Here is a 7,500-nt window from a genome sequence, read left to right as displayed (position 1 = left end):
TTGTGAGTAACGCTGTCATGTGGCTCACTCTCTCACTCACACACACTCACTCACTCACTCACTCACTCACTCACTCACTAATTGACACTTCACTGATTCACTAACTCATTTACTTATTCAATCTTTTCTTAATTTGCTCAATCCTTTATTTGCTCATTCACTCATTCATTCTCATTCTCTGACTCATTTGTTCAACTCACTCCTTTACTGGCTTCTCACTCCTTTACTCATCCACTCGTCCTTCATCCCCATCACTACTACTGACGCACGTATTCACCCCATTACCTTTTCCATCACATCATCTTACCTTCATCACCCGATCTGAGACTCATCCTTTCCCCTGTCACCCCACCATCTCCTTTCCTCCCCAACACATCCCCCCATTTATGTCTTCCCTCACCTCTTCATCCTTCACCCCTTCACCGCTATCTACGTAATCTACCCAGTAACCCCCATGGAAGGCTTCCCTCTCCTCTCCTCTCCCTTCCTCCTCTCCCCTCTTTTCCCGCTTCTCCCATCCTGTCCCCCCAGTTACTCTTACGACATAATCTTCCTCTCTCGTTATATATATTTTTCTCTCTCTCTTCACCTCATTTCTCTCCCCTCCTCTCACGAATATGTGTGGGGGGGTGAGGGAGAGTAGACCCTCCTTCCCCTTTGAAAACAGCTGAATAATGATGATCTCTCGTTTTCTTTGTTAAATGTTCTTCATAATTTTCATTGTCTTTTCTTCTTCTCATTTTTTTTCTTAAAGGGGGACACCATTGATTTTGTGAGTGTGTGTGTGTGTGTGTGTGTGTGTGTGTGTTTTAAAGGTGTACTTCCAATACCGGATGTGTATCTTTGTCTTCCTCCTCCTCCTCCTCCTATTCCCCCCTCCTCCTATCCCCCCTCCTCCTCCTCCTCCTCCTCCTCCTCCTCCTCTTCCTCCTCTTCCTCCTCCTCCTCCTCGCTCCCATTCAGTATTGTGTCTTCTATTTTTATCCTTTTCATCTCTCTCTCTCTCTCTCTCTCTCTCTCTCTCTCTCTCTCTCTCTCTCTCTCTCTCTCTCTCTCTCTCTCTCTCTCTCTCTCTCTCTCTCTCTCTCTCTCTCTTCTTTTCTTTTCTATCCCCCATTATTCTTCTTTCCTTCACTTTGTCCCTTTCTTTCCTCATCCGCTCCTCTTCTTCCTCATTCGTCCTTTCCCTCTTTGTGCTCTTCCTTTCCTCTTCTACCTCTTCCACTCATCGCTCCTCCTCCTTCCGCCCTCCTCTTCCCTTTGTTCTTACCCAGTATCTTTCCTTTCTGTATAGTTTCATTTCTCCTCCTCCTCCTCCTCCTCCTCCTCCTCCTCCTCCTCCTCCTCCTCCTCCTCCTCCTCCTCCTCCTCCTCCTCGTCCTCTTCCTTCCCCCTCCCCTCCTAGAAACAGGGTCAAGGTTGCGAAGGACATCTCCGTCTCCTATCGATCAGGAAGGAAGGATGGTAGGGAAGAAAGAGGAAGGGAGGGAGGGAGAGGAGGAAAAAGGGGCGGATTTATACTAGGAAGAGGTGTAGGCGGCGGCAGATAGATAGACAGATAGATAAATAGATAGAAAGAGAGAGAGAGAGAGAGAGAGAGAGAGAGAGAGAGAGAGAGAGAGAGAGAGAGAGAGAGAGAGAGAGAGAGAGAGAGAGAGAGAGATTAAAGGGAGCAGCTCAGGCATAATACAAAGTGAGTTGGTCTACATGGTACCTGTCTAGTATAATCATAACCCACTTGTGTGAAAGGAAGGGTAGTACAGTAGAAGGCTCCTCCCCATCCACTTCCTAGAGCGAGCATGTAGGTTATAGTGGTTTGCGTCTAACTCTTTCAGTACTACATGGCGCATCTTTCCTGTCTCTCCTTAGTCACAAGCCACTCTGTCATTTATTATTCCATACCCATCCATAGAAATTGAAGAAATTCGCTTAATTTTTTTTTTCTTGTAAATGTTTTTAAAGATTTGATACTGTGCTTTTTTGTCGTGCATTGCGAGACACCCGGTTCTCTCATCCGTGATAAATCGGTTTCTCATCTATGTCTTTCCATGTGTCTTAGAATGCCTCTGTAATGTCAGCCACCGGCATGTTTTTATTATTGTACTTCTATGTGGCGAGGAGTGGCGGAGGTGAAATGTAGCAATAGGAATGTTGTGCCGTTGGATGTGGCAGTCAAAACAAGTTGGGTCTGTAACCCAACTCTCTTCCTCCACACAAAACTACAAGTACCTAATAACACACACACCCTTCACTCAAAAATTTTAAAATCATCATGGCGACTCATACACCAGCCTCGGAGTCCCCATCTGGGAAGGGGACCATAAATGTCCCCAGGTCGGACTGCCTTTCTGTCGACGACCCTCAGTGTCTTGACACCCCCCTCAACTTTTTCTTCATTAACTTCTGCAACATTCGCGGTCTAAGATCTGATTTTCAATCTGTAGAACACCACCTCTCCTCTTCTAAACCTCATCTTCTTTTCCTCACTGAAACTCAGGTGTTTGAGGCAACTGACAGTAGCCCCTTTTCTGTTCCCTCCTACTTTCTCTATCCTCATTTTCGATCCAAAGCTGGATGCTGCGTTTATGTGCGCAATGACTTAGCCTGCTCTCGTGCCCACGTTCTTGAATCTTCTGAGTTTTCCACCATCTGGCTATGACTACAGTCACTCTCAAACTAAATTTATCTGTGCTGTATTACTCTCACCTAACTCCTCTGACTATAAGAAATTTTTTGACTACTTAACTTCGAAAGTGGAGCACATTCTGACCCTCTTCCCTTTTGCAGAGATCTCCATTCTTGGAGACTTCAATGTTCACCACCAGCTTTGGGTTTCCTCTCCCTTCACTGACCATCCTGGTGAACTAGCCTATAACTTTGCTATCCTTCATGATCCAGAGCAATTGGTGCAACACCCTACTCGTATTCCTGACCGTCTTGGAGATACGCCCAACATTCTTGACCTTTTCCTGACCTCTAATCCTTCTGCTTATGCTGTCACATTTTCTTATCCCTTGAGCTCCTCTGATCACAATCTCATATCTGTATCTTGTCCTATCGCTCGAATCCCTCCTCAGGATCCCCCTAAGCGAAGGTGCCTCTGGCGTTTTGCCTCTGCTAGTTGGGGGAGCTGAGGAGGTATTTTGCTGATTTTCCTTGGAATGACTACTGCTTCAGTGTCAGAGACCTGTCTTTGTGTGCTGAGCGCATAACAGAGGTGATAGTGTCTGGCATGGAGGCGGACATTCCTCACTCTTTTTCTCGACCTAAATCTCCCAAAGCTTGGTTTAACACAGCTTGTTCTCGTGCTATACATGATAGAGAGGTGGCCCACAAAAGGTTCTTAAGCCTTCCATCACCAGAATCTCATGCACTCTATATTTCTGCCTGGAACCATGCCAAGTCTGTTCTCCAACTAGCCAAAAACTCCTTCATTAACAGAAAATGTCAAAACCTTTCAAGATCTAACTCCCCTCGTGACTTCTGGCATCTAGCCAAAAATATCTCCAATAATCTTGCTTCTTCTTCTTTCCCTCCTCTATTTCAACCAGATGGCACCACTGCTATCTCATCTATTTCTAAAGCTGAACTCTTCGCTCAAACCCTTGCTAAAAATTCTACCTTGGACGATTCTGGGCTTGTTCCTCCCTCTCCTCCACCCTCTGACTACTTCATGCCACCTATTAAAATTCTTCGCAATGATGTTTTCCATGTCCTCGCTGGCCTAAACCCTCGGAAGGCTTATGGACCTGATGGGGTCCCTCCTATTGTTCTCCGAAACTGTGCCTCTGTGCTTGCACCTTGCCTAGTCAAACTCTTTCAGCTCTGTCTGTCAACATCTACCTTTCCTTCTTGCTGGAAGTTTGCCTACATTCAACCTGTTCCTAAAAAGGATGACCGTTCTAATCCCTCAAACTACTGTCCTATTGCTTTAATTTCCTGCCTATGTAAAGTTTTTGAATCTATCCTCAACAGAAAAATTCTTAAACATTTATCACTTCATAATCTTCTATCTGATCGCCAGTACGGGTTCCGTCAAGGCCGCTCTACTGGTGATCTGGCTTTCCTTACTGAGTCTTGGTCATCCTCTTTTAGAGATTTTGGTGAAGCTTTTCCTGTTGCCTTGGACATATCAAAAGCTTTTGATAGAGTCTGGCACAAAGCTTTGATTTCCAAACTACCCTCCTATGGTTTCTATCCTTCTCTCTGTAACTTCATTTCAAGTTTCCTTTCTGACCGTTCTATTGCTGCTGTGGTAAACGGTCACTGATCTTCTCCTAAATCTATTAATCTATTAACAGTGGTGTTCCTCAGGATTCTGTCCTGTCACCCACTCTCTTCTTATTATTCATTAATGATCTTCTAAACCAAATTTCTTGTCCTATCCACTCCTACGCTGATGATACCACCCTGCACTTTTCCACATCTTTTCATAGACGTCCAACCCTTCAGGAGGTAAACATATCACGCAGGGAAGCCACAGAACGCTTGACTTCTAATCTTTCTAAAATTTCTGATTGGGGCAAAGCAAACTTGGTACTGTTCAATGCCTCAAAAACTCAATTCCTCCATCTATGAACTTGACACAACCTTCCAGACAACTATCCCCTCTTCTTCAATGACACTCAACTGTCCCCTTCTTCTACACTGAACATCCTCGGTCTTTCCTTTACTTATAATCTGAACTGGAAACTTCACATCTCATCTCTAGCTAAAACAGCTTCTATGAAGTTAGGTGTTCTGAGACGTCTCCGCCAGTTTTTCTCACCCCCCCAGCTGCTAACTATGTACAAGGGCCTTATCCGTCCATGTATGGAGTATGCTTCATATGTCTGGGGGGGTTCCACTCATACTGCTCTTCTAGACAGGGTGGAATCAAAAGCTTTTCGTCTCATGAACTCCTCTCTTCTAACTGACTGTCTTCAGCCTCTCTCTCACCGCCGCAATGTTGCATATCTAGCTGTCTTCTACCGCTATTTTCATGCTAACTGCTCTTCTGATCTTGCTAACTGCATGCCTCCCCTCCTCCCGCGGCCTCGTTGCACAAGACTTTCTTCTTTCTCTCACCCCTATTCTGTCCACCTCTCTAACGCAAGAGTTAATCAGTATTCTTAGTCATTCATTCCCTTTCTCTGGTAAACTCTGGAACTCCCTGCCTGCTTCTGTATTTCCACCTTCCTATAACTTGAATTCCTTCAAGAGGGAGGTTTCAAGACATTTATTCATCAAATTTTGACCACTGCTTTGACCCTTTTAAGGGACTGGTATTTCAGTGGGCATTTTTTTTTTATTGGATTTTTGTTGCCCTTGGCCAGTGTCCTTCCTACTTAAAGGAAAAAATAAATAAAAAGACTTGGAATCGTGAAAAGACCTTTAAAAATTCGAATAATATCCAGTACAGCCTGCCAAAATATCACCAGAATCATAAAAGTTCCCAATAATTACACAAGAGTCTATTAAATGTAAGAGATAAGACAACGAAAAGTTTTAGAATGAGGACCTCAGTGCTGTCAGTTGCCGCACAACGCAGTGAAAGTGTTAGTGATTTGAGCCATTGAAAATGTAAATAGTACTAGCTCTTATATCATTAGCTCTTAGTTAAGTACCTCTGCGACTCTTAATTGAAATTGTCTTATTCCATTGATTTCTTTTCATTTATTAACTTTTGTTATATGGCATTTGTTTTTCTCATGCTATGACTTTTTTTCTTCTTTTCTTTTTTGTGCGTGAAGGAAGCCAGACAAAAGTACAACAAAGAAAACAGAGAAAAAAGAATCGCACATTGGTTGTGTATCTCTCTCTCTCTCTCTCTCTCTCTCTCTCTCTCTCTCTCTCTCTCTCTCTCTCTCTCTCTCTCTCTCTCTCTCTCTCTCTCTCTCTCTCTCTCTGTGGACGTATTCATGCCTGCCAGCAATATATTATACATGTATACTTATATGTCTGTCAATTTTTATATCTAGGCATTCATAAAGTATATCAGGTTTATAGTTATCCTCACTAAGCCTTAACTTCACATTACATATTTTTTCATTCATCTATTTACTTATTCATTCGATTCCATGTATGAGTTTCTTCTTCGTTACTCTCTTTCAATTCATAAAGGCAGTTTATACGTTCGCATATCAGTGTGGCTTCTCTATGCTTCTTATTCTCGCCTCTTCAGGGTAGGCTGGAGTATTCCACTGGAACTTCATCGATTCTTGCCGGTGTTGTCTTTTGGAAGGATATGGAATGGCGTGTTATGTGTGAGGTCGTGGTGGTGGTGGCGGTGGTGGTGGTGGTTGTAGTGGTGATGGTGGTGGTACAAGGAACCGTCTGTATTTCTGTGTTATGCAAATCTACCGCCTCTTAACTTTTGAAATATTCTCTCTCTCTCTCTCTCTCTCTCTCTCTCTCTCTCTCTCTCTCTCTCTCTCTCTCTCTCTCTCTCTCTCTCTCTCTCTCTCTCTCTCTCAGGACTTCTGATATAAGAGAGAGAGAGAGAGAGAGAGAGAGAGAGAGAGAGAGAGAGAGAGAGAGAGAGAGCGCTTTAATGATCACGTCCTGTTTCTTGTCAGATCTGGGTGAAAGATGTACGATAATGGAGCTTATTTATATGATACGCAGTAGCATTTTCACAACAGTCTGCTGAAGTCAAGTCAGTAATGTGGTGTACGAGAGGGAGGCACTATGTTTTGTAGTAATTTGATATTTTTACTTATTCATTTTATTTTATTTTATTTTATTTTATTTATTTATTTATTTATTTTTGTCTATAATTTTGGTATATATTTTATTATGATGATGAGCTTGGGTTTATAAAAATATGGAATAGTAATGGTTATTTGTATTTTAACAATAATAATGAAAGTGGTGGTAATGGCGATATTGATCGTACAGGTAATGTTTAGGATAATAATAATAATAATAATAATAATAATAATAATAATAATAATAATAATTGTAATAATAATAATAATAGTAATATTAATAATGTGATAATAATAACAGAATCAATAAAATAATGATAATAATAACAATAACAATAGTAATAATAATAATAATAATAATAATAATAATAATAATAATAATAATAATAATAATAATTAATAATAATAATAAATGGATTTGGTGCCTTTTTTTCCACTCCTTTTAACAGGATCAAATAGAAGTTATAAGGATTTTTAAGAGTATTTTCGTGAATTTAGTATCAGATTAAGAAGAAATCAACATCAGTGAAATAAAATAAAATAAAAGAGAGAGAGAGAGAGAGAGAGAGAGAGAGAGAGAGAGAGAGAGAGAGAGAGAGAGAGAGAGAGAGAGAGAGAGAGAGAGAAAAAGTCACAGCCCGCCTACTCCTTACCTGTATCTTTTAAAAATACATTATCAATGAAAGAAAAGGAAAAGAAAAGAAAAAGTTCATGAAAACCCAGTTAACCCTTTCACTATTTGGCACATTTTTCCTTAATCCTTGAGCGACCTCCAAACATTATACTGACTGGAAACTGCAAAACTTATTCT

The 7,500-nt window shown here is 41.5% G+C and overlaps 1 long non-coding RNA gene across 1 annotated transcript in view; it reads left to right on the top strand.

Annotated features, from left to right (window-relative positions):
- LOC135091492 (uncharacterized) overlaps positions 1-7,500 on the top strand; it is a 61,699-nt gene that overhangs the window by 44,841 nt on the left and 9,358 nt on the right. The gene's annotated exons all lie outside the window — the stretch shown is intronic.

The sequence above is a fragment of the Scylla paramamosain genome, chromosome 37 (assembly GCF_035594125.1).
Source record: "Scylla paramamosain isolate STU-SP2022 chromosome 37, ASM3559412v1, whole genome shotgun sequence".
In the NCBI taxonomy this organism is placed as follows: Eukaryota; Metazoa; Arthropoda; class Malacostraca; order Decapoda; family Portunidae; genus Scylla; species Scylla paramamosain.
The sequence above is the reverse complement of the archived record's forward strand: the minus strand, read 5'-3'. Positions and strand labels throughout refer to the sequence as shown.